This window comes from Triticum aestivum, chromosome 1B (assembly GCF_018294505.1).
Source record: "Triticum aestivum cultivar Chinese Spring chromosome 1B, IWGSC CS RefSeq v2.1, whole genome shotgun sequence".
Taxonomy (NCBI): Eukaryota; Viridiplantae; Streptophyta; class Magnoliopsida; order Poales; family Poaceae; genus Triticum; species Triticum aestivum.
Window position 1 is genome coordinate 62,578,638 of NC_057795.1, and position 11,319 is coordinate 62,589,956.

Below are 11,319 nucleotides of genomic sequence, written 5' to 3' on the forward strand. Positions count from 1 at the left end.
TGAACACAAAACCGCTCGAGTTGCGAGTCAACGGTGGACTTGCAAACTGGCGCGAATACAAAAAGGCTTGAGTTGCGAGTGGATGAAGGACTTCCAACTGGGGTGAATACAAAACCACCTGAGTTGCAAGTCGGCAGTGGAGTTGCAAGTCGATGGTCAAGGGCCTGATTGTAACAACAAAAACTATTCATCAACTAAATATTATTACTACAAAAACATAAATGTTATTATTACAAAAAAAGTGAAAAAAGGAAAAATAATATAAAAAGAAAAAAGAAAAAAATGCCTTTCACCTTTTGATAATATCAACTATTAGGAACATTTTGTCATCCTGTCGTCCTATATTTCTCACCACCGTATATACTCCTATATTCCTGACAAAACAGAAACATATACTCCTATGTGCTATATAATTCTGACTACCGGAAAAAATGCAACAAAAAAGAAAATGCAATTATTTTGACCCTGTCTCACCACCAAAAAATACATATACTCCATACTCTTGCTGATATTGCATACACAAAGTAGCCAGCAGGAAAAAACATGTAAAAAGAATAAAAAATGAAAAATAGAAATAAATAAAACTAAAGGCCGAAGGCCTGACATTGCATTAATAAAGCCCACGGAGGCCAGCAGGTAGCATAGTTTTGACGGGGAAAAGGTTCAAATTCCCCACCACAAAGTGCATGCAACGTAAAAAACACAGCCGCAAAAAGTTCATATAAAAAAGGTAGATTTAAACATGCACGGCGCGCAGGCCAGCAAAATGAAAACGACCAAGAAACACTACGAACTGCATGTTGACATCCACTAAGCTCCTAAGGTCAGGATGTCAACAACACAGATCACATCAAAGGTGCCAGCATTGCTCCTCTGAAAAGTGAAGACAGCAGCACTCCCTGCTTGCAAGTTGTATGTTGTCACAAAAACTCCCCACTCATTATTGAATACCATGCGTCCATCTTTGCCTGTTCTGAAAGCAATCCTTGAGAGCGGGCCTTCTCCCAAGCGAACGCCAATAAAACCTTCAGCTCCAATGTTAAGGACGAGACGCACTTGGTTGGGGATTTTCTGTGCAAAAAAAAAAAGAATAACAAATGAGATACAAAAAGAAAAGAAAAATGTTGATATTAAATAAAAAGATAGGAAATGTGTTGGGGAACATAGTAATTTCAAAAAAATTCCTATGTACACGCAAGATCATGTTGATGGCATAGCAACGAGAGGGGAGAGTGTTCGTCCACGTACCCTCGTAGACCGTAAGCGAAAGCGTTAGCACAACGCGATTGATGTAGTCGTACGTCTTCACGATCCGACCGATCCAAGCACCGAACGTACGGGGCCTCCGAGTTCAGCACACGTTCAGCTCGATGACGATCTCCGGCCCTCCGATCCAGCAAAGGCTCCGGAGATGAGTTTCGTCAGCACGACGGCGTGGTGACGATGATGATGTTCTACCGGCGCAGGGCTTTGCCTAAACTCCGCGACGATATGACCGAGGTGGAATATGGTGGAAGGGGGCACCGCACACGGCTAAGGAATGATCCGTAGATCAACTTGTGTCTTTGGGGTGCCCCCCGCCCCTGTATATAAAGGAGCCAAGGGGAAGGAGGCGGCCGGCCTAGAGGGCGCGCCAAAGGGGGGAGTCCTACTCCCGGTGACTCCCACCGGGAGTAGGACTCCCTCTTTCCAAGTAGGAGTAGGAGAAGGGGGGGGAAGAGGAGGAAGAGGGGAAGGAAAGGGGGGGCGCCGCCCCCCTTCCCTTGTCCTATTCGGACTAGGAGGGGGAGGGGCGCGCGGCCCCCTCCTGGCTCCTTCTCTCTTCTCCCTCATGGCCCAAGTAGGCCCATCAACCCCCTGGGGGGTTCCGGAAACCTCCCGGTACTCCGGTAAAATGCCGATTTCACCCGGAACCATTCCGATGTTCAAATATAGGCTTCCAATATATCAATCTTTATGTCTCGACCATTCCGAGACTCCTCGTCATGTCCGTGATCACATCCGGGACTCCGAACAAACTTCGGTACATCAAAACTTATAAACTCATAATATAACTGTCATTATAACGTTAAGCGTGCGGCCCCTACGGGTTCGAGAACTATGTAGACATGACCTAGAACTATTCTCGGTCAATAACCAATAGCGGAACCTGGATGCCCATATTGGTTCCTACATATTCTACGAAGATCTTTATCGGTCAAACCGCATAACAACATACGTTGTTCCCTTTGTCATCGGTATGTTACTTGCCTGAGATTTGATCGTCGGTATCCAATACCTAGTTCAATCTCGTTACCGGCAAGTCTCTTTACTCGTTCCGTAATGCATCATTCCGTAACCAACTCATTTGGTCACATTGCTTGCAAGGCTTATAGAGATGTGCATCACCGAGAGGGCCCAGAGATACCTCTTCGACAATCGGAGTGACAAAACCTAATCTCGAAATACGCCAACTCAACATGTACCTTCGGAGACACCTGTAGTACTCCTTTATAATCACCCAGTTACGTTGTAACGTTTGGTAGTACCCAAAGTGTTCCTCCGGTAAACGGGAGTTGCATAATTTCATAGTTACAGGAACATGTATAAGTCATGAAGAAAGCAATAACAATATACTAAACGATCAAGTACTAGGCTAACAGAATGGGTCATGTCAATCACATCATTCTCCTAATGATGTGATCCCATTAATCAAATGACAACACATGTCTATGGTTAGGAAACATAACCATCTTTGATTAATGAGCTAGTCAAGTAGAGGCATACTAGTGACTATATGTTTGTCTATGTATTCACACATGTATCATGTTTCTGGTTAATACAATTCTAGCATGAATAATAAACATTTATCATGAAATAAGGAAATAAATAATAACTTTATTATTGCCTCTAGGGCATATTTCCTTCAGTCTCCCACTTGCACTAGAGTCAATAATCTAGTTCACATCGCTATGTGATTTAACACCAATATTCACATCTGCATGTGATTAATACCCATAGTTCACATCATCATGTGATCAACACCCAAAGGGTTTACTAAGGTATGATCATGTTTTGCTCGTGAGAGAAGCTTAGTCAACGGGTCTGTCATATTCAGAGCCGTATGTATTTCGCAAATATTCTATGTCCACAATGCTCTGCACGGAGCTACTCTAGCTAATTGCTCCCACTTTCAATATGTATCCAGATTGAGACTTAGAGTCATCTGGATTGGTGTAAAAGCTTGCATCATTGTAACTTTAACGACGGGCTCTTTTATCACCTCCATAATCGAGAAACATCTCCTTAGTCCTCACTAAGGATATTCTTGACCCATGTCCAGTGATCTACTTATTAGATCAAAATTGTATTCCTTTGCCAAACACAGAGCAAGGTATACAATAGGTCTGATTCATAGCATAGCATACTTTATAGAACCTATGACTGAGGCATAGGGAATGACTTTTCATTCTCTTTCTATTTTCTGCAATGGTCGGGTCTTGAGTCTTACTCAACTTCACACCTTGTAACACAGGCAAGAACTCCTTCTTTGGCTGTTCCATTTTGAACTATTTCAAAAATTTATCAAGGTATGTACTCATTGAAAAATTTTATCAAGCGTCTTGATCTATCTATATAGATCTTGATGCTCAATGTGTAAGCAGCTTCACCGAGGTCTTGCTTTGAAAAACTCTTATTCAAGTATCCTTTCATGCTATCCAGAATTTCCATATCATTTCCAATTAACAATATGTCATCCACATATAATATTAGAAATGCTACAGAGCTCCCACTCACTTTCTTGTAAATACAGGCTTCTTCAAAAAGTCTGTATAAAACCATATGCTTTGATCAACTCATCAAAGCATATATTCCAACTCCGAGATGCTTGCACCAGTCCATAGATGGATCGCTAGAGCTTGCACAATTTGTTAGCACCTTTAGGATTGACAAAACCTTCTGGTTGCATCATATACAACTCTTCTTTAAGAAAACCATTAAGGAATGCAGTTTTGTTTATCCATTTGCCAGATTTCATAAAATGCGGCAATTGCTAACATGATTTAGACAGACTTAAGCATAGATACGAGTGAAAAAATTTCATCGTAGTCAACACCTTGAACTTGTTGAAAACCTTTTGCGACAATTCTAGCTTTGTAGATAGTAACACTATTAGCGTCCGTCTTCCTCTTGAAGATCCATTTAATCTCAATGTCTCGCCGATCATTGGGCAAGTCAATCAAAGTCCATACTTTATTTTCATACATGGATCTTATCTCAGATCTCATGGCCTCAAGCCATTTTGCGGAATCTGGGCTCACCATCGCTTCTTCATAGTTCGTAGGTTCGTCATGGTCTAGTAACATAACTTCCAGAACAGGATTACCATAGCACTCTGGTGCGGATCTTACTCTGTAAGACCTATGAGATTCTGTAGTAACTTAATCTGAAGTTTCATGATCATCATCATTAACTTCCTCACTAATTGGTGTAGTAGTCACAGGAACAGATTTCTGTGATGAAATACTTTCAAATGAGGGAGCAGGTACAGTTACCTCATCAAGTTCTAATTTTCTCCCACTCATTTCTTTCAAGAGAAACTCCTTCTCTAGAAAGGATCCATTCTTAGCAACGAATGTTTTTTCTTCGGATCTGTGATAGAAGGTGTACCCAACAGTTTCCTTTGGGTATTCTATGAAGACGCACTTCTCCGATTTGGGTTCGAGCTTATCATGTTGAAAACCTTTTTCATATAAGCATCGCAACTCCAAACTTTAAGAAACGACGGCTTAGGTTTACTTCTAAACCATAGTTCATACGATGTCGTCTCAACGGATTTAGATGGTGCCCTTTTAAACGTGAATGCAGCTGTCTGTAGTGCACAACCCTAAAACGATAGTGGTAAAACCGATAAGAGACATCATAGATCGCACCATATCCAATAAAGTGCGGTTACGATGTTCGGACACACCATAACGTTGTGGTGTTCCAGGTGGCGTGAGCTGTGAAACTATTCCACATTGTTTTAACTGAAGACCAAACTCGTAACTCAAATATTCGTCTCCGCGATCAGATCGTAGAAACTTTATTTTCTTGTTACGATGATTTTCCACTTCACTCTGAAATTCTGTGAACCTTTCAATTATTTCAGACTTATGTTTCATCAAGTAGATATACCCATATCTGCTCAAATCATTTTGTGAAGGTCAGAAAATAACGATACTTGCCACGAGCATCAACACTCATTGGATCGCATACATCAGTATGTATTATTTCCAATAAGTCAGTAGCTTGTTCCATTGTTCCGGAGAACAGAGTTTTTAGTCATCTTGCCCAAAAGGCACGGTTCGCAAGCATTAAATGATTCATAACCAAGTGATTCCGAAAATCCATCTTTATGGAGTTTCTTCATGCGCTTTACACCGATATGATCCAAACGGCAGTGCCACAAATAAGTTGCACTATCATTATTAACTTTGCATCTTTTGGCATCAATATTATGAATATGTGTATCACTATAATCGAGATCCAACAAACTATTTTCATTGGGTGTATAACCATCGAAGGTCTTATTCATGTAAACAGAATAACAATTATTCTCTAACTTTAAATGAATAACCGTATCGTAATAAACACGATCAAATCATGTTCATGCTCAACGCAAATGCCAAATAACATTTATTTAGGTTTAACACTAATCCCGAAAGTATAGGGAGTGTGCGATGATGATCATATCAATCTTGGAACTACTTCCAACACTCATCGTCACTTCCCCTTCAACTAGTCTCTGTTTATTCTGTAACTCCTGTTTCGAGTTACTAATCTTAGCAACCGAACAAGTATCAAATACTCAGTAGCTACTATAAATACTAGTAAGGCACACATCAATAACTTGTATATCAAATATACCCTTGTTCACTTTGCCATCCTTCTTATCCATCAAATATTCAGGGCATTTCCGCTTCCAGTGACCATTTCCTTTGCAATGTAAGTACTCAGTTTCAGGCTTTGGTTCAGCTTTGGGCTTCTTCGTGGGAGTAACAACTTGCTTGTCATTCTACTTCAAGTTCCCTTTCTTTCCCTTTGCCCTTTTCTTGAAACTAGTGGTCTTGTCAATCATCAACACTTGATGCTCTTTCTTGATTTCTACCTTCATCGATTTCAACATCACGAAGAGCTCGGGAATTGTTTTCGTCATCCCTTGCATACTATAGTTCATCACGAAGTTCTAGTAACTTAGTGATGGTGACTAGAGAATTCTGTCAATCACTATCTTATCTGAAAGATTAACTCCCACTTGATTCAAGTGATTGAAGTACCCAGACAATCTGAGCACATGCTTACTAGTTGAGCGATTCTCCTCCATCTTTTTAGCAATAGAACTTGTTGGAGACTTCATATCTCTCAACTCGGGTATTTGCTTGAAATATTAACTCCAATTTCTGGAACATCTCATATGGTCCATGACATTCAAAACATCTTTGAAGTCCCAATTCTAAGCCGTTAAGCATGGTGCACTAAACTATCAAGTAGTCATCATATTGAGCTAGCCAAACGTTCATAACGTCTGCGTCTGCTCCTGCAATAGGTCTGTCACCTAGCGGTGCATTAAGGACATAATTCTTCTATGCAGCAATGAGGATAAACCTCAGATCACGGATCCAATCCGCATCATTGCTACTAACATCTTTCAACACAATTTTCTCTAGGAACATATCAAAATAAACATATGAAAGCAACAACGCAAGCTATTGATCTACAACATAATTTGCAAAATACTACCAGGCCTAAGTTCATGATAAATTTAAGTTTAATTAATCATATTACTTAAGAACTCCCACTTAGACAGACATCTCTCTAGTCATCTAAGTGATTACGTGATCCAAATCAACTAAACCATGTCCGATCATCACGTGAGATGGAGTAGTTTCAATGGTGAACATTAATATGTTGATCATATCTACTATATGATTCACGCTCGACCTTTCGGTCTCCATGTTCCGAGGCCATATCTGTATATGCTAGGCTCGTCAAGTTTAACCTGAGTATTCCGCGTGTGCAACTGTTTTGCACCCGTTGTATTTAAACGTAGAGCCTATCACACCCGATCATCACGTGGTGTCTCAGCACGAAGAACTTTTGCAACGGTGCATACTCAAGGAGAACACTTCTTGATAATTAGTGAGAAATCATTTTAAAATGCTACCGTCAAACAAAACAGAATAAGATGTATAACAGATAAACATCATATGTAATCAAAATATGTGACATGATATGGCCATGATCATCTTGCGCCTTTGATCTCCATCTCCAAAGTACTGTCATGATCTCTATCGTTACCGGCACGACACCATGATCTTCATCATCTTGATCTATATCAATGTGTCATTACATGGTCGTCTCGCCAACTATTGCTCTTGCAACTATTGCTATCGCATAGCGATAAAGTAAAGCAATTATTTGGCACTTGCATCTTATGCAACAAAGAGACAATCATAGGGCTTCTGCCAGTTGCCGATAACTTCAACAAAACATGATCATCTCATACAACAACTTATATCTCATCACGTCTTGACCATATCACATCACAACATGGCCTGCAAAAACAAATTAGACGTCCTCTACTTTGTTGTTGCAAATTTTACGTGGCTGCTACGGGCTGAGCAAGAATCGTTCTTACCTACGCATCAAAACCACAACGATAGTTTGTCAAGTTGGTGCTGTTTTAACCTTCGCAAGGACCGGGCGTAGCCACACTCGGTTCAACTAAAGTGAGAGAGACAGACACCCACCGGTCACCTTTAAGCAATGAGTGCTCGTAGCGGTGAAACCAGTCTCGCGTAAGCGTACGCGTAATGTCGGTCTAGAGGGCGCGCCAAAGGGGGGAGTCCTACTCCCACCGAGAGTAGGACTCCCTCTTTCCAAGTAGGAGTAGGAGAAGGGGGGAAAAGAGGAGGAAGAGGGAAAGGAAAGGGGGGGGGGCGCCGCCCCCCTTCCCTTGTCATATTCGGACTAGGAGGGGGAGGGGCGCGCGGCCCCCTCCTGGCTCCTTCTCTCTTCTCCCTCGTGGCCGAAGTAGGCCCATCAACCCCCTGGGGGGTTCCGGAAACCTCCTGGTACTCCGGTAAAATGCCGATTTCACCCAGAACCATTCCGATGTTCAAATATAGGCTTCCAATATATCAATCTTTATGTCTCGACCATTCCGAGACTCCTCGTCATGTCCGTGATCACATCCGGGACTCCGAACAAACTTCGGTACATCAAAAACTTATAAACTCATAATATAACTGTCATCGTAACGTTAAGCGTGCGGCCCCTACGGGTTTGAGAACTATGTAGACATGACCTACAACTATTCTCGGTCAATAACCAATAGCGAAACCTGGATGCCCATATTGGTTCCTACATATTCTACGAAGATCTTTATCGGTCAAACCGCATAACAACATACATTGTTCCCTTTATCATCGGTATGTTACTTGCCCGAGATTTGATCGTCGGTATCCAATACCTAGTTCAATCTCGTTACCGGCAAGTCTCTTTACTCGTTCCGTAATGCATCATTCCGTAACCAACTCATTTGGTCACATTGCTTGCAAGGCTTATAGAGATGTGCATCACCGAGAGGGCCCAGAGATACCTCTTCGACAATCGGAGTGACAAAACCTAATCTCGAAATACGCCAACTCAACATGTACCTTCGGAGACACCTGTAGTACTCCTTTATAATCACCCAGTTACGTTGTAACGTTTGGTAGTACCCAAAATGTTCCTCCGGTAAACGGGAGTTGCATAATTTCATAGTTACAGGAACATGTATAAGTCATGAAGAAAGCAATAACAATATACTAAACGATCAAGTACTAGGCTAACAGAATGGGTCATGTCAATCACATCATTCTCCTAATGATGTGATCCCATTAATCAAATGACAACACATGTCTATGGTTAGGAAACATAACCATCTTTGATTAATGAGCTAGTCAAGTAGAGGCATACTAGTGACTATATGTTTGTCTATGTATTCACACATGTATCATGTTTCTGTTTAATACAATTCTAGCATGAATAATAAACATTTATCATGAAATAAGGAAATAAATAATAACTTTATTATTGCCTCTAGGGCATATTTCCTTCAAAATGATGATATTATTGAAAAACAAGCAAAAAAAAAAGGTTGACATGAACATCAAAAAAGAAAAAAAGATAGATGTATTATGTATATTTCATTTATACATTTGGTACTTAGGTAATTGATCATGTCTAATAGTTCAATCAAACTGGAAAAAGTAAAAACAAAAAGATGTGTATCACTGGTACAAAAAGTGCATCAATTTGATGCATTAATTATGTGAATTAAAAAAACTCAGTGTGATCACCACTTAAAGAGAAGACTTCCTATGTGGTAGAACGATACCAACGTACCACTGATGATAGCATTTTTTATACAGTTTGAAGGTGTCTGTATAGTTTGAAGGTGTCTACACAAGTTAAACAATCATTCTACTCACAATGAGAGAAGCAAACTGGGGACATCATCCTGGTTGCAAAGCTGGAAAAAAAAAAGAAAAAAATCAACGTAGAACCTTGATGCTTTCAAAGAAAGAAAAATTGACTAAAGGCAATAAGTGATACTAACAATCATTGTAAAAAATAAAGGACATTATCAATGTATTTCTCTGCATGTGCTACCACTTGAGCCGACAAAAAAAATGTGGAGTTGCGTCACACCGCCCACATCCGAGTTGCGCACCAATGCCAATCAGTTTGCACCTCTTCTCTACGGGTTTCTTTTACACGGGAAGGGAGCGGACAAACGGAACGATACCTGACAGAGAACTCCATGAGCTAATAGAAATGCTAACTGACAAAAACTGAAAACGACGCCTAACACTGAACCCAAAAATCTATTGATTGAAAATGACACCTACTGGTTCAGACACTAGGCTGACAGAACACTATCGCATGGAAGACTGATGTACAAAAAAACACATGCTTGCTTGCAAAAAAGAAGCTTAGGTGGCTGGGAAAGGTTGCAAAAAACCCTAGCAATGTTTATGGAGCTTTTCTGTTGCACTTACAACTCTGACGGAAACTGTCTCTGGCCACCCCACCCCGCCCTACAGTCCCCTTCCTCCTCCACCCCCGAGAACCCTTTTCTTCCCTCAAATTAGTCCTAATTTTTGTCTATATAGCAAATCTTTGTGTGTTGCCGTACCTACATGAACACACAGACAACTTTCTTTTGGTGTCACTAAAAATAAGTGCATCTCAGTGTGATCTAGCTTCAGAAAAACATCAGACAAAAAGTTGCATACAAGTGTCTTTTGCATGGTCAGATAGTTTGTTTGTTTCAGATTGGGTGACAAAAAACTGATAGTTGACACCTGAAACCTGAGCACACACTGATTGACAGAGCCTGGTGAGTGGAATGACACACAAAAGAAACTGACACCTTGACAAACTTGTGTAGAAAAACCTTAAACTAAACAACTAGCACATGAAGAATGAAGAAAATGGCACATGAACACTGATGTACAAAAATCAGTTGGACTGAAAAAAACACTAAAACAGCGGCACACTAAGAACTTAAAAAAATATACTGAATATCACGTAAATGAAAAAGGTCCTAAAAAATTTGTAGTTAGTACCACGAAAGATATGAAAACATGTGAAAAAGGCAAAAAAAACAAACAGATTCATGGGTTTCAATACCTTCTCCAAAAAAGGGGTACTAGAAAAACTGCAAGGAGTACTCCTCTCCTACAGCAAATGAACATCCTACTACTCCTACAGTAATTCAAGAAGATCTTTCACCTCTGTTTGGAGATGCTAAATTGCTGTTTGCCTTGAAAGTTTGAGTACAAACACTACTTATACTCCTTGTACTAAATGCAGACAAATGGAGACTACGCTTGTCCTTGTACTAGATGGAAACAAAAATGCAATACTAGATGCAAAAAATGGAGACTAAAAATGTCCCTATTGTTATAAACAAATGGAGCAAACACTGCGAACATGGCAAAAACTCTGAAAATTAGGTATATGCAAGGAACACTAAAATAACAGAGACATTTCCTGTGAGATTGTGAGAGCCACATACTACAAAATTCAGAAAAATTGGGGAACATATAATAACAGAGATAAAAAAGAAACATATTTCATCTTGTGCACATGTTCCACAATTTGGAATACATTTCATTTCATATTTGATCTTGTGCCCAAACTTCTTTCTTTATTTTGTCAATCAATAATAAAACAAGAAACACAAACTGCCACAAAGCAAGATAATCATGAGGGGATATTTTCAGAGTAAGCAAGATAATCATATGG